A 22949-nucleotide genomic window follows, 5' to 3' on the forward strand; every position below is an offset into this window, starting at 1 on the left:
AGAAATAAACCCACCCACAAAGGAGAGCCCTACAACCACTGGATTCATACCAAGATGACATTAAAGGAAAACAACTAACTAGCATTTTAACAAGTCCGTCATGTTTGAATGGAAAGAGCCCCCCTAAAAGAAAGCAGAGGCCATGTAGTATTTGAAAGCTTCAGACCACAATCAAATCCCATCACTTCTAACAGAGCTGTAGCTGGGTGCTGCTCATTTGGATATGTTCAAGGATACTGACACTGATATTTAATCATCCGCTCATTCATCTGAGAAGGGATATTTGATACCCCTTTACTTTGACTATATTCAACCTGAGCACCATGCTGTCAAAATAGCAAGCTGCTATAATTAAAAAAACTAAAGCTTCTTTATCCAATATCAATTATCTTCAGTTCACCTTCAAGTCTACAAAACACTAAAATCACATCCAAAGAATATAAGAGAACACAAAAGCCACATCTAATCTACTAACTGGGAACACCACACTGCTCAGCTATTCCTCTGTGATATTCTTCTTTTATTTGTAGTGTTTAGATTTCTCTTTTTAGTGATCAGTGGACAACTGGATTAGGTTCTGTTTTGAGATCATTGACAGCAGAATTAGAAACTACTGGACCTATAAATGTATGTGATCATACCTAGCTATTAGAATCATTACCCTTTCTAAATAGATACCAACATTTCAAATCATTGCTGTGATGGAAGTTTAGTGGTTTTATACCCCAACTATACACTATAAAGAAGACAATCTATTCTTTGTAATGGAAAATATGGAAGTGGGTATAGAAAAGAATATAACAGCTGACCAGAGCTTATCTAGATTCATTTTATTTATCAACTTATTGTTTGGTTATTTATTATGCCAGTAGTAGGGTTATAAACAGACCCCAATCCTAAGTACATATAATACGATGTTATGCCTTGACCCTAGTATAAAACACATCAACTCTAATGTATAGAATATGACACATGATGACCAATAGAACACTTTTCCACAGAGCTTTTTCTAATGTCACAAGATGCTGACTTTTCCAGCTAAGTAGATGCTCTTCATTGCCGACCCAGTGAAATTTGACATCCTCCAGCTTGAGCAGTACTGTAGGATTCACAGATCTTACATTGCACGCCTCAAATATGAAACTGGACTGTGGATCACCCATCATAGTCCCTGCAGAGAATATCCACAGCCAGGTTCTGATGTGCAGACAGCGTGGAAGTCTATGCTGTCTCATCATCCGGCTGTCTCCAGTGTCTCATTATAGCTAAGGCAGAGTGCATTTACAACAAACACTGGTGGTCTCAACATTTCTTCATAACATATTCCATGTAAAAGATGTCTACATGACAAGGTATGAGCAATAACAGCATGACATACGTGAATGGATAATTCTGTCAGAAAACATTTTCAGTGTACTTATGATTTCCTTAATGATTCATAGCTAAGCATAAGTTACATTTCAGTGTGTGTGTGTGGGGGGGGGGGAAACCTTTCTGACCAATCCTACAAACTCAACAGTTTTCACAATGATATGGCTTTGTCAAACAGATGTCACATACAGCAATACTATTCTCCCAACAATGTGCTATACTCTTTACACATCTGTAGGGCATGCTGGATTTTGTCACAGTTGATACACTGCACTTCCTTTACTTTAAATAGAACTGGATGAGGATCTTCGTTGTTATCATGACACAAACAAGGAGTCTACAGGAGACAAATTCTGTCATAGTGATCACAGGTCTGCTGCCCTTGCTTCTGGCTACAGACCCCATATTTTCCATATAGCTACATTAAACATGAGACTATAAGCCTGTTGGCAGAGAATCCAAATGTGGGTTCCAAGAAGAAAGGAATTACATGAAACTTACTCATTTAAGGAAACTCCTTGTGTGGTTTTTAAAATAGTGGATGTATATCAAACCCCTAAGGCATGTAGATTTCATTGTTGCATGAAAGGAATAGCAAAGTTGTTTTGTTTTTATTTCACTTATTTGTTTATTTTGTGCTGATAATATGGCTTGAACTCAGGGTCTCATACTCTTACTTGGATTGTTCACTCAAGGTGGACACTCTTCCACTTGAGCCACACCTCTACTTCCCATCCATCGCTAGTTAATCGAAGATAAAGAATCTCATGCATTTTTCTGCCCTGGCTGGCTTCAAACCATGATCCCCATGGGTCTCAGCCTCCTGAGTAGCTAGGATTACATATGTGCGACACTGGTACCTGGCTAGATTGATTTTTAAATGTTAATATTCACAAACCGCAGACATTATATTTCTTCAACTATTAAAATGTATAATTCCTTCATTCCAACTTTAAAAGGTGCTAGAATTTCAAACGTGCTTTTGGGGCTCATGAACAAAACCGCTACAGTACATCTTTCCTATGCCTGGAGCCTCAAAAGCCCATTCAACTGCCTGCTCCCCACAAGTTCTAGCACTGTCCACACGGTGGCAGTAGTGTCTGTTTGGCATGATGGATTTCTAAAGCTGGATGATTTCTAAACCAGTTCCAGGTTTCCTTTGCAATCAACATGATAAAAAAAAAAAAGCTTACATTTCCTTTGTACTTGAACAATAAATGCCCACTTGTATTCACTGCTGGAACTTCATACTGAATTTCAACACATTTCATTAGATTTTTCAATCACATAACATACTATAGCTGTAAATACCAGAGTAATATAAATCTCTTTTCACCCACCTGGGAATGACCCACACTCATTAAATCCATTTTTTATCTTCTTTCTGTTTCCCTTTTCCCAATGTTTATCTACCCCTGGCTTTCATTGCTAAGCAACAATGAGAGCTTTGTTAAACACTAACCCTTAAATGCCCTCATTTTCTCTAAAGAGAACATGGCTACAGCCCAAATTATCTTCTTTTCCTTAAAAAAAAAAAAAGAAAGAAAAAAAGCAGCAAGATGCTTATGACTTATGATAACAGTAAGTTAAATCACATCCCAATAGGTAAATGCAGGGAAAGCAAACCCAGGATTCTTGAGCAACTCTGAACATATGCAAACATTGCCTTAGTAAGGGACTATTTTGCCTTTTTAAAATAAAAATCAAGATTTTTCTGAAGCACCTAATATATGCTAGGCATTCTCCTAGGTGTTTAATGTTTATTGTTTATTCTAATCTTCAAAATATGATTTCTGTCAACACTCTACTTTTTCCAAGACTTTTCTACTCCAGGACAGAACCACTTTATGAAATTCTGTTGTTTTGAGAAAGAGGAAAATGCAAACAGGAAACTAGAATAATAATTCGCGACTCCATTCTGAGGCAAAATATAGTTTATTGTATTTAGTTAGTTTTTGGTAACAATATCACACTATGGAGCCTAGGCTGGACTTAAACCCAAACGTGTCTACCTCTATCCATCAAGGGCTGGGGTTACAAAAATGAGTCGCCATACCTGAGTGCAAATGTGTTGTTTTTTTTCTTTTATTTTTAACTTTTACATTACTCTTCCAGAGCAGAAAGCAGATATGTGTAGACGTTAAAAGCTTTGCTACTTATGACTATATTCTGTCAGGCTCCAATGCCAGTAGGCCGCATCACCTCTTCTCATCCTGAGGTCAGAACACTGCACAAATTGTGATCTTCTTACTTCTTTGTCCATTGTGTAAAAGAAGGCTGAGAATTTCCACACTGTGCGAGGCTCACCTGGTCACATGATAGGAATGTTTACAACCTAGAACAGCAGACCTGCCTTATACATGGGTGAACAATAAGATGACTCTTGTGTGAAACCATGACATTTTGGGATAACCATAACTAACTGGTACAAGGGAAGCCTTCACGGACAGCTAGACTGGGGGATTAGACTAGCTGGACGATCAATAAAGATTCACACAAAATCCTAGGACTCTACAGGCATCTCTTGGGATCTCTGAAGGAATTGTTCCAGGACCACTTCACACACCAAAATCTATGCACTCTCAAATCCCTAAAATAAAATGATATAATATGTGCGCACAAGCCATGCAAAGAATTCTATTTACTCTAAATCATCTCCATATTGCCTTAATCTGTACTAGGTCTATTGTGCTGTATTGTTTAAGGAATAATGACAAGAAAAATCTCAGTCTATGTTTACTACAGAAGCATTTTTTCCAAAATACTGGTTGAATCCACAGCTATGGAATGCACAGAGATGGAGAGATGGCGCTATGCATATATTAGAAATATGTGCCAAGCTGCCTCTAGTTTCCATGGTTTTCTTAAAATATATATTATTAATGCCAAGGTAAAAACCAAAAAGTTCTTCAGTGAAAACCATAAATTACTCCTCTTGGTCACAACCACACCCTCATGAAATTAATGCCGAATAAATATCTAAAACAGATTGAACCACAGGGCACCAAATAATTAGAATGGCCAAGGAACCCCCCCTGCCTGCCTTCATTCGCCTTTGTATCCACATGGTGGTATAAGCATGCTCATATGGCAATGATATACTATCCTCAATCCCTCAGAAGACCACAACAGTAAAAGACTAGAGCAGTGTTTGGCTAGTCTGGAAATAGGAGAGTTGCTAGCGTGCTGAGAGAGCTCAGAACAGGGCAAAACATGACAAGTGAAAAAGACACCTCCCGCCTCATGCCTCCAATCCACAGATCTTCTTTCCTTCCCGAATGCTTGCCCTTTGCCATCAGCTGCCTCCGGAATATCAGTCCCAGACACCAGCTCATCATCAGATTCTACTCACTCTGGAGTTTAGAGAGTCAAGTTTCAGGAAAATCAGAAAAAGACATTTATGAGCTACGTGAGAGTAGACATTCCATATGGTTTCTGACTTATAAAAAGTAAAATAATACATATATATTTTTAAATCTCGGGCATAGTCTCTACTCAAACTTGTGTTTTCTTAAACTATAATGTCGTCTTGTGGTTACCCTCTGGAGGGAAGTATTTTTCAGCAGAGGTCTCCCTTGGAAATAAAAAAAAAAGTTATTCAAGCTCAGACTTTTGGCTGTGTCAGCAAGAGTTTTCATACATGGTTTGCCAGCAGACTGTGGAAGCTGGATGATATGCTAGTAGGAGCAGCCAGCCGCCTTTCTCCACACCCATTTGGATGGAAGATGAAGAGTGATTTTTGACAGTTTCATTTTAGATCTGATTAATACTGATTAAATAGAGTATGAAAAACTCAGTTCTCTTATGCCAGATATTAGGCCAATTATTATGATTCTCATAATGATTAACTCAGGGCACAATTATTTCTCTGTAGTTAGAAGCTTGGGTTTTGGCTTCCAGGGCTAGCTCTGCACTCACTGGCTATGTAGCCTCAGTTTCCTCCTTTGTAAAATGGTTTTAATATTGGCCTGAGAGTAGTTTTTAGGGAAGTGTGTCAGGTTCATAAGAATAACTTACAATTACTGAGCTAGGCACTTGACAGAACACGTGACATCTTCCCATTGGGTCAAGTTGGGGATCTACTTGCTACAGCCGTTGGGTCTACCCTAAGCAATATCAAGTATAGAACCAAAGCCCAAGCACCTGTATTGAACAATGTTATCTGAGATGGCTTAATCTACTTATCACCAGCTAGAAAACAAACTCGTAGCAACAGAAAAAGAGTTAGGAGCCTGGGCTTCCATTTCAATAGCTGGTAAGTCATTCAGCCTCCCTGAGAGTTGATACACCTTGGGTAGAGCGATAATAATCATCTAAGGTTTTATCAGGATTCCATGATGCTAGGATGTAGAGTGTATCTGTACAACAGTAATGTAATGCCAGCATTCCAGGCGTGTTCTACTAGATGACCCTTGGAAACAAGCTCAGCTAGTCTGTCTTGGACAAGCGTGGCTCTTTGGGCTCTCCTGTGTCATGCTTCTTGTCCACACAGCAGTTCTTCAGATGTAACAGTAACAATTCATAGAGAACTACTTCCTCTCACATTCCATCCGAAGTTGATTTGATTTCCAGGCCTTTTTTTTTTTCTTCCTTTGGACTTAAGACACTTCTGTGGTTTTTTTTTTTTTCTTTTAGGGTATTTGTATTACTTTATTGATTTAATCACCCACTTTCAAGTTCTAATACATGAGCCCTGACTTCACTGTCAGCTCCGAGTACTAGTTACAGAGACTAAATTCACAGCTCATATAGACAACGTATTTGTAGGCGTACACCTCGATGATGGATATTTCCACAGTTTAGTTAGAAGTATGGCCTGGAGTTGAGAACTCTGAGATCTGCTTACAGTTCAGAAGTGGTGTTTGCCACTAGACAATAGCCTCTTGTAAATTTTCTAAATGAGCCTTGTGGTGATATCATCTAGATAGCTGGGTGACACTCCAGAATGAGGAAGTGCAGAAGGCTGCTGCTGCCTGTCCTCTTTTATCCAGATGAGAGGAAAGTCTTGGGACAACCTCAAAGGCCCATATCTGCTGAGCAAGGCTGCTGCGGCTCTGAGAAGGTGTCTGGGCCTTGAAGACTTTCTTGCTCCTGAACCCTACTTTTGCTAGACTCTTGAGATCCAGTCACTGTATTGCACTGTAGGCAAGGGAGGTTATTTCTGCCTCCCATTCCACTGTCTTACCCCCACCTCACACAGCCATGTGTTATTTTCTGAGGTAAAATTTCCCCTTGCTAGAAGTGCCACATTCCGCGATTCATGATGCTTAGGTGTTTCTACATTGACTTGCTTTCATTGCTCTCATAATGGACAAGATAGCATAGGAATGTCTCTTTTTCACCAAGACAATCTTGCTCTTATTCCCTGTTTTTTAAGCATCAAATAAAAACTCTTGGCCTCTCCAGAGTCTGGTCATGATGTTCATAACCAGACTTCCAAGTCCATGAAAATCTTCTATAACACATGAAATTGCACTCCCATGCACTGTTTTATTTGACTAAATTGGCACTAGTTGGTTTCAGCTGTATGACTGTTACAGCTGGAATCACTTCAAGGTTTATTTCATTTTGAATGCCACAGACCACAGTGATATCCAGCTAGCACTTCAACCCCAATATGTCTGGTATACCTAGCCGTTTTCTTCCTATGTTAATGTTCATCAGTGTCTGCAGTAGCAGGAAAAAGAGTGATTTTTAACTCTTTTAACTCTCTGGAAGATGTTATTAATTTAATTTTCTTCAGAGTCACAACTAACATAAAGTTTTACTGGAATCGCTACTAAAGTTCAAAGACGTGTAGATAAACTTTTCTCTTTTAGCTATTTTAAATGCTAAAGATGAAGAGTTGGAAAACAATAGCCCAAAGTCTAAGGCAGCTTGTCATTGTTAAACTTCACTTGTAAATGTAGGGTTTTTTTTTTTTTTTTCCAGTCTTGGGGCTTGACCTCTGGGCGCTGTCCCTTAGTTCTTCAGCTCAAGGCTAGTGCTCTGCCACTTGAGCCACAGTGCTACTTCCAGTTTTCTGGTGGTTAATTGGTGACCAGAGTCTCATGGACTTCCCTGCCTGGACTGGCTTTGAGCCATGATCTCAGATCTCAGCCTCTTGAGTAGCTAGGATTATAGGTGTGAGCGGCCAGCGCCCAGCTATAAATGTAGTTTACTGGAGTACAAATTTGTTTGCAGGCTGTACTCTGAGCTCTTGTCCCAACATCCAACCACTCTCTGCTCACTTCACTCGTTTCTCTGTGTCTCTGTCCAAGTGATCCTTTATCAAGTAAGGGTTCCCTTGTCACTTTGTGCAACTAACACATACACACGCAGACACATACCACGTGCACACATGTACCTAATACACCAAATAGGGATTCATATTTCTGACATAAGAAAATACACAAATTATATTTGCCTTTCATAGCAAATATAATTGCCTGATGTTTCATTCAGAGCCCCAGTATGTCCCTGATCTTCCAGTGCATTATAATTAGACATTATCATATGTATATATTATATATAAAATAGCTAGATGTTATATTTCATATGCATATGATATATATTATATAATGTAGGATGTATATTATAAATAATATATCATACATTGTAATAACTGGATACTATATATCATATGTATATGTTATGTACATATGATGTGTGATAGCATCATATCATATATAATGTATCATATATAGTCATATGTGTCATGTGTATAATCATAACACATCTCCTCCACAGTTATAAAATACCTGGTGCACTTTCAAGTAGCAGACTACAATCATAAGAGATTATAAAGCTGAAAATAGCTAAGCACTCTTTGTAATAGTCATCATATATTTCTAAATATCGTGAACTGTATTATTCTCAAATTAAAAATGGTGCATAAATATTCAAGTAAATACAACAAAAATATTCACAAAAGAAATATCTATTTTGCAGGGCTGATAAGGTGGCTCAGTGGTAGAGCGCTTGCCTTGCATGCATGAGGCCCTGGGTTCGATTCCTCGGCACCACATAAGCAAAAAAGAAAAAAGCTGGAAGTGGCACTGTGGCTCAAGTGGTAGAGCGCTAGCCTTGAGCTGAAGAGCTAAGGGACAGCACCCAGGCCCAGAGTTCAGGCTCCACGACTGGACCCCCCCCCCCCCAAAAAAAAGAAATATCTATTTTGGAAACTAAAACAGATGTTTAAATATCTAATATAACAAAATATAACAAAATTGGCATTAGAAAACATAATCAATGTTTAAAAATGTTCAATGAAGAGCTGCTACAACCTGAATTTCTCTATGCTATATGTCAAATGCATATATATATGCATTCATTTACGAGCATTTTATATTATAACATCATTTAAAAGATAAAGAAACTGAGGCTCAGAGATATTAAATGATTTGTAAAAGATGCCCCTACCCCATGCCTAATAAGCCTAATTCCAAATTTCCCACTGTACTCCCAGACATGAAGCTTTTCTTTTGTTTTCCACCAATATCTAAGAGTACTTTCCCGTGCGTATTGGTACACTGTGATTTTTTTTTTTTTAGCACACAATGAGGAAAGAAATACAACTTAAGAATTTTTTACTTTAGTTTCAAGGTAAACATAGCTATGTTATTCTTGAAATACATCCACAACACTTTGTTATGATAAGATAGGTAGGGGATATATTTTCAGACCAGATTCCTGGGGCCTATACATTATACCGTCACATACTGCTGCCTCCACTTAAAAGCAAATTTAAGAAAATCAGAAAGAAAGGAAAAAGTAAAGGAAAGAAGACAGGCACATAAACATACAAAGGAGCTGTGACAAAGCTCTCCCACACAGCGTGGACAGGCACTGACCCAAGCTAGCTGCAGGATAGTATTTCATTGTTAGTGTTCCTGCTTCCTCAGCCTTATGGATTTCCTTCCCTTGTTTTATTTACAGCAAGACCTCCAGTTCCCTTCACTACTGTGCCGAGTCAAAACGAGGAAAGACTTATGAAGTATGTACATACGTTTGCTGAATGGTTAATGAATGACACTGGGCTGAAACATAGTCAAACTAAACATGACCTCATCTAGACCCTTAGATTTGGTGTTTTACACTGAACTGTAAACTGAAAGAATAATCACAATGAAGGCAATTGGCACATGCAAGTACATAAGGAAATAAATATGTGGAAAGAAGGAGCTGAGGGACCCTTCCCCTTAGAATAGACCTCATCTGTCACACCTAAATGAGGCAAATCTAATTTAGTTCTTTTAAAGATTTGGGGATGAACAGGAAAGCAAATGGTCACTTCCCCGAGTCAGAGGATACCAGCACATTGATCATATCCACGAGCTGCCATGTTGTTGTTTTACATTGTCCTAGTGTACCAGGTCCTTTGTGTGCAATATTATTAGAGATCTGATATCTCTTCCTTCTCTCTGGCTTAAATCTATCTCTGTACCACGGAAACAGATGAGAGTTGACACTGTGACCAGCAGTCTCGTGCTAGGACCCTGCTTAGTGCTTCACAGACATGATCTCATCTCTCAGATGAGACACAATCCATTGTTTTCCCTTCCCTAAGCCCCATTTTCCTCTCTGCCTCCATGGAGTTGACTGTATTTGGTATTGCAAAACAAGTAGAATCACCGTATTTCTCCTTCTATGATTGGTTTGTTTCACAAGGAATGAGGTCCTCCATACTTATCAATGTTGCTGCTTACTGGATTCCCTTCTTTTCCTTAAGGTTGAATATTTTATTTTATTTTCCTTATCCACTTATCATTAATTCATGGACACCTATACTACTGTGTACTGGCTATGATAGATAATGTTATAATGAATATGGGAATGCAAGTGCCCCTCTGAAATTTTTTTAAATCTTTTTTATTATAAAAATACTGTACAGAGGGGTTACAGTTACATGAATAAGATAATGAGAGCATTTCCTATCAAGCATTGTTACCCGCTCCTTTGTTTTTCCCCTACCATCTCTTCCCTTCCCACCTTTCCAACTCCTCCCCCCATCCCCCGCCCGAAGTTGTAAAGTTCATTTTCAATATAGTGTCTTGTACATCTCTTTGAGAGTCTTATTTCAATTTCAAAGAGAGTGTAAAGCTGAAAATCTGGGTCATCTGGTAGTTCTGTTTTTAATTGATTAATTTTTTTGTGCTAGTCCTGGGGCTTGAACTCGGGGCCTGGGAGCTGTCCCTGAGCTTTGGTGCTCAAGGCTAACATATTTGAGCCACTGCTTCCATTCTGGTTTTTTGGTGGTTCATTGGACAAAGAGTCTCAGGGACTTCCTTGCCTGGGCTTGCTTTGAACTGTGGTCCTCAGATCTCAGCCCCTTAGGATTACAGGCATGAGCCAATAGTGCCTAGTTTGTTTTTAACTTTTTAAGGAATTTTATATTGTTTTCCATTATCAGCTGCTCTGATCACTGTCCTATAAAGGTTTCTCAACATTCTCGCCAAGAATTCATTATTGTTTATTTTACTAGTTTTTCTTACTTGACTGCTTTGGATAGAACTACAAGTACCAGACTGAATAGAAGTACCCCATTGTGACATTCTTTCCTTATTTCCCATCTTAAAGGAAAAGCTGTCAATATCTCATTGGTAAATATGATGTTACTTATAGTCTTCTCGCAAATAGATTCTGTGGTTGAAGCCCTTTCTTTCTAGCTCTAGTTCATCATGAAAGTCTTTGAAACGCTGGACAAATTTAGCATCTTTTCATGTTTGGTTAAAGTCTGAGCATAAGAAAATACTCTGTATTGGGTAAATGCTTTGATGCTTTCAGCTAGGAATAGTTAACTTATAAAAAAAGTTTTGAAGTTTCCCTTCAACTAAAACTTATTTTGTAAAAATCCTAAAGCTATCTGATTTTTCCATTTTACTAAAAGAGATTTCTTTGCGCTTGGCACAGCCAGACATTACTTCAGAACCTATTTTTTCCCCTGCTACTTCTAAAATTTGCCCATAATTTATTTATAGTAAAAATTCTTTCAAAATAATGCCTATTTAGGAACAACCGATGAGCTTTCCAATCTTATGGTCAAAATATCATTTTGTCTTCCTTCCTGACTCCTTGACTGAGAATTTTGCTGTGACTGACTGAAGATAAGCTTAGGATAAAGGCAGGCTTTCAAGTCGATTGGGTCTAATTCAATGAAAACACTATTAGTTTAACCAAGATCCATGTTCTCCTTGCTTGAGACAAAGGGCTGTGGGAAAGAATCATCAGGGATTCCGCAACAACCCACAGCAAGCAGGTGAAAGATCCCAGTCTGTACTTCTTTGTTGACCTCTGTTACTGTTTCAAGTGTCATGGCTTATCCCATAATTGTTCCCTGGAAAGCAAAGGAATTTGAATATGAAACAATTCTTTTTAAGCCTTAAGCAACAGCACAACTCTGAACACCGACAAATTAGGCAAACCCTAAAAATCTCCCCAGTTTTATCTGAAGGATCGCAGTACAAAGAGGCAGATACTAAGTAGGTTAGCAATCTTACCGAACTGAACAGACAAACTTTTGGAAACTGATATTCACGAGTCATAAAATCTAGAGAGGTTTTTTTTTTTTTTTTTTTTGACATCTTTGAGTGAATCCGCTTAAGATTTTGGCTGGATACCAGTCTGTACTTTATTAAAGAGAAACTCTGAGGCTAGGCAAGCAACAAGTGCTAAAAAGAAGGACAACCGGCAAGAAGTGATTGGTCACACAGTCAGGGAACAGGAAAAAATGATCCTATAGCAAAAGGGAAGACTTCCATTTTCATTGTTATTGTAAAGGTGCTGTACAGAGGGGTTACAGTTACATAAGTCGGGTAATGAGTACATTTCTTTTTTTTTTTTTTGGTCGGCCGTGGGGTTTGAACTCTGGGCCTGGCACTGTCCCTCAGCTCTTCAGCTCAAGGCGAGCGCTCTACCACTTGAGCTACAGCGCCACTTCTGGTTTTCTGGTGGTTTTATTGGAGATAGGAGTCTCACGGTCTCTCCTGCCCGGGCTGGCTTTGAACCGCGATCCTCAGATCTCAGCCTCCTGAGTAGCTACCAGCGCCCGGCTTGAGTACATTTCTTTTTGAACAGTGGCACCTCCTTGCTCGTTTTTGCCCACCTAATCCTCCTGCCCCACAACTTGTACAGTTCATTTCTAATATAATGTCTAGCAAGTGTCATCGCTGAATTGATTCAGCCTTTGTCCCATCATTTCTGTGTTCCCCCTGGCCCTTCCCCAAACAGATAAATTTACATACAAGACAAAAGGCACAGAAAGCAAAAACAGAGACAAGGGAGAGAAAAAAAAACCCAGCAAAATAACCACACACACATACACAAAACCCTTTCATTTCTTGGAGTCCACTTCAATAAATATCATTTTATATGATCATATGCACTTAGCTATTGAACCTTTGTGATCCTCTCATACAGAATATCCTCCTTTGGTCTCAATGAATGAAATGAAAAGTGAAGACTTTGTGAAAGATACACAGATCATTACATGCAAGGATCTAGGAAGGATCCCTCTTTAATAGTAGGGATACATAGCTTTGGCCTCTGTGCCACTCCAGATCTATCCTTATAATGCTTATAAATGAAGACTCTAATGCATCAAGTTTAATGATAAAATAAGTCAATCTGCCAGGCGCTGGTGGCTCATGCCTATTATCCTAGCTACTCAGGAGGCTGAGATCTAAGGATCGTGGTTCAAAGCCAGCCTGGGCAGGAAAGTCCATGAGACTCTTATCTCCAATAAACCACTCAGAAAACCGGAAGTGGCACTGTGGCTCAAGTGAAAGAGCACTAGCCTGAGCTGAAGAGTTAAGGGACAGCACCTAGGCCCAGGGTTCAAGCCTGGCACTGACAAAAAAATAAATAAAATAAAATAAGTCAATCTGCCATCTAGAACAAAGGCCCACATCCTTAAAATAAACTGAGGAACAGCCAAAATTACTAAGATGATGTAGCCAATAAAAAGACTAATAGAATGAATAGATAGATGAAAAAGCAGGAAAATGCAACCCAAAACCTTCAGAAAAACTGACCATTAACAAAGGCAAAACAAATGCAGCAATGGTACTCACTGGACACTACGTTGAAAATGAACTATACAACTTGTGGGTAGAATGGGAGGGAAAAACTGGGAGACATTGAGGGAAGGGATGACGTTATTCAAAAAGAAATATGTTCTTTACCTGACATGTAACTGTAGCCTCTCTGTGCATCACCTTTATACCGAAAATCTAGAGATGACTCAGTGCTGGGATGAATGCCAGCCTAGAGACTACAGAAGAGAAGGGCTTGAAGATACACACTATTCAAAATTAAACAGAGGGGACAGGTTGAGGAAAATGAACAGAGCATCATGAACTGTATCAACATTCTAGCACATGTAATTAAGGTCTGAGGAGATTAGTAAAACAATATGTGAAGGATTAATGGCCACTTTCCAAACTTGATGAGCACCATAAAGCCAGACGCAAAAATCTATTGTCAAGAATGACAAACACAATCACTACCATCAAATGATGAAGAAAAAATTCCTAACAGCAACCAGATGTTAAAAAAAAAGCCACATTACTGAAGAGCAAAAAATTATTAGAATAGTCACTTTTTCATAAGAAACTATGTAAACTAGAAGATAACAGAATGACAAACTAAAATTCTACAACTGGTAAGGAAAAAATCGATTTTAAGCTGGGTACTGGTAGCTTGTGCTTGCAATCTGATCCACTTAGGAGGCTGAAATCCAAAGGATTACAGTACAAAGGCAGCTAGAGGATAAAAGCCCATGAGACTTCACCTATGAAATAACCAGTGGGAAAAAACAGGCTGGAGGTGTGGCTCAAGTGGTAGAGCACCAACAGAGCAAGCAAGCCAAGTAAGCATGAAGCCTTGAATTCAAACCCAAGTACCATAAAAAAAAACTTTCAGAAATGAAAATAAATAGACTTTTAGACTACAAAACTGAGATAACTCGTTAATACCAAAAATAAGAAATGTGAAAGAGGACCAGGCATGGTGGTCCATGCCTGTAATCTCAGTTGTATGAGACGTAAAGACTAAGAAGCCTTCCTCAGAAAATTAGAGAATCTGAAACCAAGCTGAAAGCTGCAAGATGATTTAATCAGAGACAAAAAAATATCTAGCCTGAATTAAACACGAGCCTATTCATAATATACTTGTGGTGAATAGTCAGGTTTCACTACAGAAATGCTAACAAGTTCTGCTAACATGTATGATGTCAACAATGCATGTCATGAAGCAAGAAACACACTACATCCATCTTATTTGTATTTTAAAATTCTAAAAATTCTGAACTCAAAATTACAAACCTGACTTCAGAGGTGGCAGGGAAATCACTTGGGCCTCTAAGCTGATTGCTGAGCTATTCTCAGCACTTGGATAAGATTTAGTTAACCTAATTGTGCTGCTTCCCAAACTGAGTCAAAGAGCTCAAAGAAAGGCAAGAGCAATCATGCATTCTGTGCAGAGCAGGCCACTGGAGACTTGGCTTTCGCTTCCTATGTCACCTGGTGGAGCTCAAGTCCTAGGGATCAGTCTTCAGGAAAGATATGCTTTGGGTGTGCCTGTTGTATGGAGGAATTTTTTTTAATTTTTTATTGTGAAAATACTGTACAGAGGGGTTACAATTACATGGGCAAGGTAATGAGTACATTTCTTATCAAGCATTGTTGTCTCCTCCTTTGTTTCCCCTTCCCATCCGTTCCCAACTCTCCCTCCCCCCCTTTACCCCCCCCACCAAAGTTGTAAGATAGGTTGATGTTAGGTGAAATGAACCAAAAGATAAGTATTCAAATGTTTTTTTCTTCCTTGCAATTGTTTCTAACACATTTATAAGATGATTTCTTTGTTGCTTTGTATGTCCCTCCCCCATGGTATAGCCCCTGCTTTCATTGTATTTGATGTTGATATAATTTGTGGAGGGGAAGGGAAAAAACAAATTGTTTAAATAGGGATACAGGTGGACCCATTGCAACAATGAGATGTACAAGTCGTTATGTCAAAAAATGAACTTTACAATTATGGAGGAATTTTTAATCTTCAGTTCAGAATCTTTATTCTTCCTTGGGAGAAGGGCTATGGACATACATACACTGACTAACACAAAGAGCAGAACATAAAACAAACAAACAAACAAAAACCTCTAGATCCTACCAAATTGTGAGACATGCTTGAAAGGAAATAAATGTTAAAGAGAAAAAATCTGAATCAGATTTTCACTTACAGTGAAGTCATTGGACAAATTCTCCTCTGTAATTCTGACCAGTTACTTCTTGAACAGCAAATATATATCAGGTTATAAAAAATTACTTAGAGAAAATGAAATTTTTATCTGATGAGAGGGTTGTACTTTTCTACAGAGGGCTAAATAAATATTTATTGGTTTCTACTAAGGATGGATAACTAAGAAATCATATTTAGTTAATACTTTAATGCTCTTCTTTAGCTATCTACTTCCTGGTGCAAAGATCTAAATCAAATCAATGGAATCCTAGGCTAGAATATAAAATATCTCCAGTTAACCTAATAATCCATATTACTGACTGTGCCTGAATTATGAAAATGAAGGCTAAACAGGCCTCAATTAGAGGATATACCATTGTATTATAACAATTACAAGCTTACAAGGTTGAGGTGTACAAATCACATATGTGCTCCAATTTCCTGACCTATGCAAATAAAGATAGATTTAAAAGCAACAAATGTAACAGTCAGTCTGCTTGCTCTCTAAGAGTATAAAAGATGAGGCCATTTATCATCATTGAAAGAAGAGGCAGTGCTATCTTTCTTCATTTAATTCTTTAGAACTGAAACAAGTTCAAGAAAGAATGTATCATTGTCATTTAATCCTTAACAGTGGCTTATAGAAGTGAAGCTTATTTTGTCTGGGGAATTATAAGATTGAGAAGCATGGATTTCTCACTTAATACATCTAGATGCAATCCCAAATAAAATTCCTGACTACTGGTCCTGAGTCTTCTAATTCTTCATTATTTTAGCTTACTCAGTATAAAATTTTATTTCCAGGTTTAATAGTGAATGAGAAAAAAAGTATCAATTAACTGACTTCTGTCCACCTTCAAAGGGCAAACAGCCTTATTGTAATGTAAAAAATAAATTTAGTGGTTGGATTCAACTTTGACAAATTACAAAGAATATTTGAATGACAGTGTTTGCCCTATTGTCTTGCTAGATCCCTCTGAAGACTGATAGGATTTGTGGAGAAGTAACATCTCCCTTAAAAAATTGGTAAGCAGGGCTGGGAAGGTGGCTCAGTGGTAGAGCGCTTGGCTTGCATGCATGAGGCCCTGGGTTTGATTCCTCAGCACCACATAAGCAGAAAAAAAAGGCAGAAGTGGTGCTGTGGCTCAAGTGGTAGAGTGCTAGCCTTGAGCTGAAGAGCCGAGGGACAGCACCCAGGCCCAGAATTCAGGCCCCACGACTGGACCCCCCCACCCCCCTGCCCCCGCAAAAAAAAAATTGGTAAGCATTGGTGCCAGTGGCTCAGGCCAGTAATCCTAGCTATTCACAAGGCTGAGATCTAAGGATCATTTGAGGCCAGCCCAGGAAAGAAGGTCTGTGAGACTGTTATCTACAAATAATCACACACACACACACACACACACACACACACACACACACAGAGCCAGAAGTGGAGCTGTGGCTCAGTTGGTAAGAGTGTTAACCTTGGGCTGGGAAGGTGGCTCAGTGGTAGAGTGCTTGCTGTGCATGCATGAGGCCCTGGGTTTGATTCCTCAGCACCACATAAGCAGAAAAAGCTGGAAGTGGTGATGTGGCTCTAGTGGTAATGCATGTTAGCCTTGAGCCTAAAAGCTTGGGGACAGCACCCAGGCCTTAAGTTCAAGACCTAAGACGGGCACAAAGAAAAAAAAAAAAAAGGAAAGGAACTATTAAGCAAGTAGGAGTAGAAGAAGCTAACAAAGAAGAGAATGAAACCAGGGAGGCTGTGAATTCAAACTCCTGATTCAGTCTGATTCTACAGGAGATTTCTGGAGCCTATATTACAATCCATACTGTGCCCTAAACTTTCAACTAAACTTGCATCTCCCCACATATTCGTTCATTAGGCAAGCATCACCTTCAATTCTCAGACTCTTCTAGTTTTCTGGGTATGTGGACAGAGCTGCTCTAGAAGCCTGAGTCTTTTGAAAAGTGGCAGGTTTAAAACTCTTAAAAGGAATAAACATTGATAAGATGGAGGAAGGGGGTGGGATTGAGCGCTCGGTAATTGAGGGATTCTCTACTACTCTGTAAGGTCCTGAGTTCTACGAAAAGAAGCAAACAAAAACTTATACCAAGACATATGAGAGTAACATCCAAACACTTGTTCCCTTAAAGAAACATCAATTTGTACAATTGCCCAGAGACAAAAATACCTTCAAAAGAATTATCCAGGTGAGAGATTCTAACGCTTGATTCCAGCACATAAATCAGATGCACTGCAGCAGGTAGGAAGCACACTAGCCAGGTTTGTTCTCACAGCTTTGAAAGCAAATGCAGCTGTTTTTAGGCTGATGCTCCACCCCCTCCCCCACCCCCAGACCTGCAAGCCATGGCTGGGCTTCAGACTGAGCCCCAAATCCCCTTAGCAAATCAGAATTTCATGTGGTCCCAATAACCACACAATTGTGCGCTATGAACTCACACTTATAAAAAAAATGACTAATGGCAGAAATATCGAGTTTTTTTTAACTTTTGTTTTTATGCACAGCAAAAAGAGGAACAATCAAAGACAACAGGAATCATTTCAAGGAGCGTTTTGTTTATGCCTATACTTCAAAAGAGAAAAACATTTCAAAGGCATCCTTGCCTCTGTCCAGAAAGCTGAAGGAACAAGACCTCCATGCTGGTCCTTGTCAAAACACGCTGTGCTTGTTGACAAAATCCCCATGAAGCCAAAGCTTGGTCCCAGGTCCCAGCATGTCCAGCCAAACAAGGAAGAGGAAGAAACCTCCATAGCAACTTCTGCTGCATTCAGGATTTTCATCATCTTCTCTTAAAGCACTAGAACCTTCCTTCGAAAGAAATCTCACCAGGAGATTTAAAACAAATAAAATGGGAAAACTAGAGGTGTTTTGCTTTTCAAATGAGGGCAGTAAGAAGGAGAGCCTGGGGTATTAAGTGTATTCCATTTTGCAATCTAATGCTAAGTTATCTCAATGATCATCATGGCCAACATTGTGCTAAGTGAGCTCACACAGACAGATAAAACTTCCCCATACTTGCTTAAATGTTGTAGCGATGACATCAATTGTGCTCTTCATGTCCAGAAGGTACCCAGTTAGTCCTGATTCTGATCTCAGCAGAGAACCTGACTTGCAGATTCCCCAGCACCATGATTAAAAACAAAACAAAACAAAAACTGCGTAAACTGTACTTATAGCCAGATGCCAGTGGCTCACGCCTATAACCCTAGCTACTCAGGAGGTTGAGATCTGAGGAACATGGTTCAAAGCCAGCCCAGGCAGAAAAGTCCCTATGAGACTATCATCTCCAATTAACCACTCAAAAACCAGAAGTGAAGTTGTGGCTCAAGTGGCAGAGCATTAGCCTAAGCACAAAGAGGCCCAAGGACAGCACCCAGACCCTGAGTTCAAGCCCCACAACCAACAACAACAACAAAAAGTACTTATATATTTGAAATGAAAACTACAGTGATGAATAGTGGGAGTATAGATTATTTTCCACATTAACCAGCCCAGTGATTAAACTACATAGTGATTAAAAACACATTGATTCTGGAATTATTATATTCATGGCTTCTAGAATCATCAACTTTTAGTTAGAAGCCAGGCTTTATGCTTGTTGCCTATGTGACCTTAGAAAGGCTGTCAATTTGTTCAAAGGCTGTTTTGGACATCGATATGCTGTATCCTTCTTACAGAGCTGTTGAGAGTATGATGTTCTCTACTACATGTAGAGAGGTTGTCCACAGATACTCATTACTCTTATCAATGGACCATGCTGTTGCACTGTGTCTGGCGGGGATGGCACTAGTAAAAGTGGCATTGCATATTGGCATGAAGTTGGCATTGATGCACAGCAAACAAGTACATCAAACCACAATGAGATAACATCTCAGCCCAGCTAAAATGGCTATAATCAAAAGCAAAAAAGCTAACAATTGCCAGTAAGAATGTGAAGAAAGGAGAACTCTCATAGGAATGTAAATTAGTAAAGCCATGATAGAAAGAAGGATAGAATTTCCTCCAAGAACTCAATATAGAACTATTATATGATCCAGCAGTTCTACTGCTGGGTATACCTCCAAAGGAAAGAAAATTGGTACAGTGAATTGGTACTGCTTTCCCATGGTTATTGTAACACTAGTCACAATTGCTAAGAAACTTAGCTATGTGTCTCACAACCAAAGTCTCCACCAACTGAGGCAGATAAAGAAAATATACAATATGTACAGTGCTCTACTTGGCCACACACAAATGAATTCTGTGTTGCACAACCAAAACAGATGATCGTGATATTAAGTGACAAAAGCCAGGCACATTAAGAGGAATACATGGGCTACATTTTCTTTCTTTTTTTTTTTTTTTTGTCGGTCGTGGGGCTTGAACTCTGGGCCTGGGTGCTGTCCCTAAGTTCTTCAGCTCAAGGCGAGCGCTCTACCACTTGAGCTACAGGGCCACTTCCGGTTTTCTGGTGGTTTATTGGAGATAGGAGTCTCACGGTCTCTCCTGCCCGGGCTGGCTTTGAACCGCGATCCTCAGATCTCAGCCTCCTGAGTAGCTAGGATTACAGGCGTGAGCCACCAGCGCCCGGCATGGGCTACATTTTCAAACCCTACTCACATGTGGTATTCAAAAAAGGTTGATCTCATAAGATTGAAAGCAGAACCATAGTCCCGGGAGGCTAGAGTCGGGCACTGGTGGCTCCTAACTACTCAGGAGGCTGAGATCTGAGGATTGTGGTTCAAAGCCAGCCAGGGCAGGAAAGTCCATGAGACTGTTATCTCCAATAAAAGTCAGAAAACCGGAAGTGGCACTGTGGCTCAAATGACAGAGTGCTAGCCTTGAGCTAAAGAGCTGAGGGACAGCACCAGGCCCAGAGTTCAAGCCCCATGACTGACAAAAAGAAAAAAAGAAAAAAGAAAAAAAAGAAAAGGTAGTAGAGTGAGATGGGAAAGAAAAAGGATGGTTAATAGATATAAGGTCACAGTTGTCTACAAGAACAGATTTTAATGTTTCATAGCACACTAGGGAAACCATGGTTGATCTGAATTGAAAGTATGTTTTAAAATAGCTAGTAGAGTTTGAAGCTTCCTCATATAAAGACATGGCAAGTGTCTGAAGTGACAGATTCATTGCTCACCCTGTGTTAAAACGTCATACGATAGCCCAGAAACATGTTCAATTACATCAATTCTTAATTTAAAAAATTTTAAACCAATCTTTAATTAATAAGTTTTTATTGTGAAATACCATACAGAGGGGTTAAAATTACATGAGTAAGGTAATGAGTACATTTCTTATCAAGCATTGTTGCCTCCTCCTTTGTTTCCCCTTACCATCCCTGCCCTCCCATTGTCCCCCCCTCCCCTGTCAAAGTTATAAAGTTTGTTTTTTGGCATAATGTCTTGTACATCTTTTTGTTGCAATGGGTCCACCTGTATCCCTATTTAAACTGTTTGTTTTTTTCCCTTCCCCTCCACAAATTATACCAACATCAAGTACAGTGAAAACAGGGGTTATACCGTGGGGGAGGGACATACAAAGAAACAAAGAAATCATCTTATAAATATGTTAGAAACAATAGCAAGAAAGAATAAACATTTGAATCCTTATATTGGGGTTCATTTCACCTAACATCAACTTATCAGACTGTTTTTGCTTGTCTCAGACATATATTAGTTATTGCAAATAAGGGAAGCCATGGGATCTATGTTTCTTTGGGCCTGGCTTACTTCACTTCATATAATTTTTTCCAAGTCTTTCCATTTCGTAACAAATGGGGCAATGTCATTCTTTCTGATGGAGGCATAGAATTCCATTGTGTATGTATACCACATTTTCTTGATCCATTCATCTAGTGAGGGACATCTGGGTTGCTTCCATATCTTAGCTATGGTAAATAACACTGCAATAAACATAGTCGTGTTGATAGCTTTAGTATGGTCTTGTTTGTGATCATTTGGGTAAACGCCCAAAAGTGGGATTGCTGGGTCATAGGGGAGCTCTATGTAGAGTCTTTTGAGGAACCTCCATACTGCTTTCCAAAGTGGTTGGACAAGTTTACACTCCCACCAACAATGCAGTAGGGTTCTCTTCTGTCCACATCCCCTCCAGCATCTGTTGTTATTAGAGTTCTTGATTATAGCCATTCTAACTGTGGTGAGGTGGAATCTCAGTGTTGTTTTGATTTGCATTTCTTTTATGGCGAGGGAGGTTGAGCATTTCTTCATGTGTCTATTAGCCATCCTTCTTTCCTCTTCAGAGAAGTTTCTCTGTAAGTCTTTAACCCACTTGTTTATTGGGCAGTTGTTTCTTTGAGGATTTGTTGTTGGGGGATTTAATTTTTTGAGTTCCAGGTATATTTTAGATATGAGACCCTTGTCCACTGTATGGCTAGTGAAGATCTTCTTCCAGTCCGTGGGCTTTCTATTGATCTTGCTAGCTATGTCCTTTGCCATGCAGAAGCTCTGTAATTTCATGCAATCCCATTTGTCCAACCTTTCTTTGATTTGTTGTGTTTCTGGGTCTCTTTAAAGAAAATTTCGGCCTGTGCCAAGGAGACCTAGGCCATCTTCCTCTGAATCTTAAACCATTTTTAAAGTCATAAAATCTCTAGTACCAAAACTCCCATGGCCCATTATAGACTCAGCCACCATTGGACCTTCGGGGTCCTGTAGGAACCAGGCACAGTGTGAGTGGCAGTAGATGACTTCATGTTGGGCTCCAGAAGTAGTGAAGATATCCTTCACACAACTTTGAGGGTGCTGAAGGACTTTATACTCAGGTAAGAAAGGATCCCTAAAAATACCACAAGTTTGGTATTTTCAAAGACCAGCAAGATGGCTGCTATGGGTACCTTGAATTCAACAAGAAAAGATGGGAGGACATGAAGCAAGAGTTACAAGGAGACCAGATCATAATGGGGTGGTCTTAATAGGCTATTCCATGAAATTTGACTTCCATTCTGAATGAACTGGAAAGCCATGGTGGTCACATATGTGAAGGGGAAAATATCAGCTTATTGAAGTAAATGTCTCAGATGCTACACCAAGTGGCCTACCAGCCCTATAAGACAATCATCCATGCAAAGCAAATAAACTGGATATATTTGATCTTGTTGCTCAAGTGAACCACATCCACAAGTCATTCATTGTGATCTCAAAGTAGATTTTGCAAGTGTTTTATAATATCTATGTTAATTGTAGAAAACATTAGTGTCTGGGCAACTGCTAGAATGGCTTTAGATGTGGTGTTGCCATAGTATCATTTACTGAGTTATCCAGCTGTGAAATACAGGTCAAGTGTACTATAACCACGAAGTCTAGTTCAAATCTGAAGCATTTGCCAGTGGGCACATGTACCATGCAAGGGTGATTGAAA

General features: G+C 39.3%; 1 pseudogene; it reads right to left on the minus strand.

Annotated features, from left to right (window-relative positions):
• Positions 1–1053: 1053 nt before the first annotated feature.
• LOC122124265 lies at positions 1054–18373 on the minus strand (annotated as a pseudogene).
• Between the last annotated feature and the right edge of the window lie 4576 nt (positions 18374–22949).

Source organism: Dipodomys spectabilis, unplaced genomic scaffold, assembly GCF_019054845.1.
Source record: "Dipodomys spectabilis isolate Male_0828 unplaced genomic scaffold, ASM1905484v1 ptg000234l, whole genome shotgun sequence".
Taxonomy (NCBI): domain Eukaryota; kingdom Metazoa; phylum Chordata; class Mammalia; order Rodentia; family Heteromyidae; genus Dipodomys; species Dipodomys spectabilis.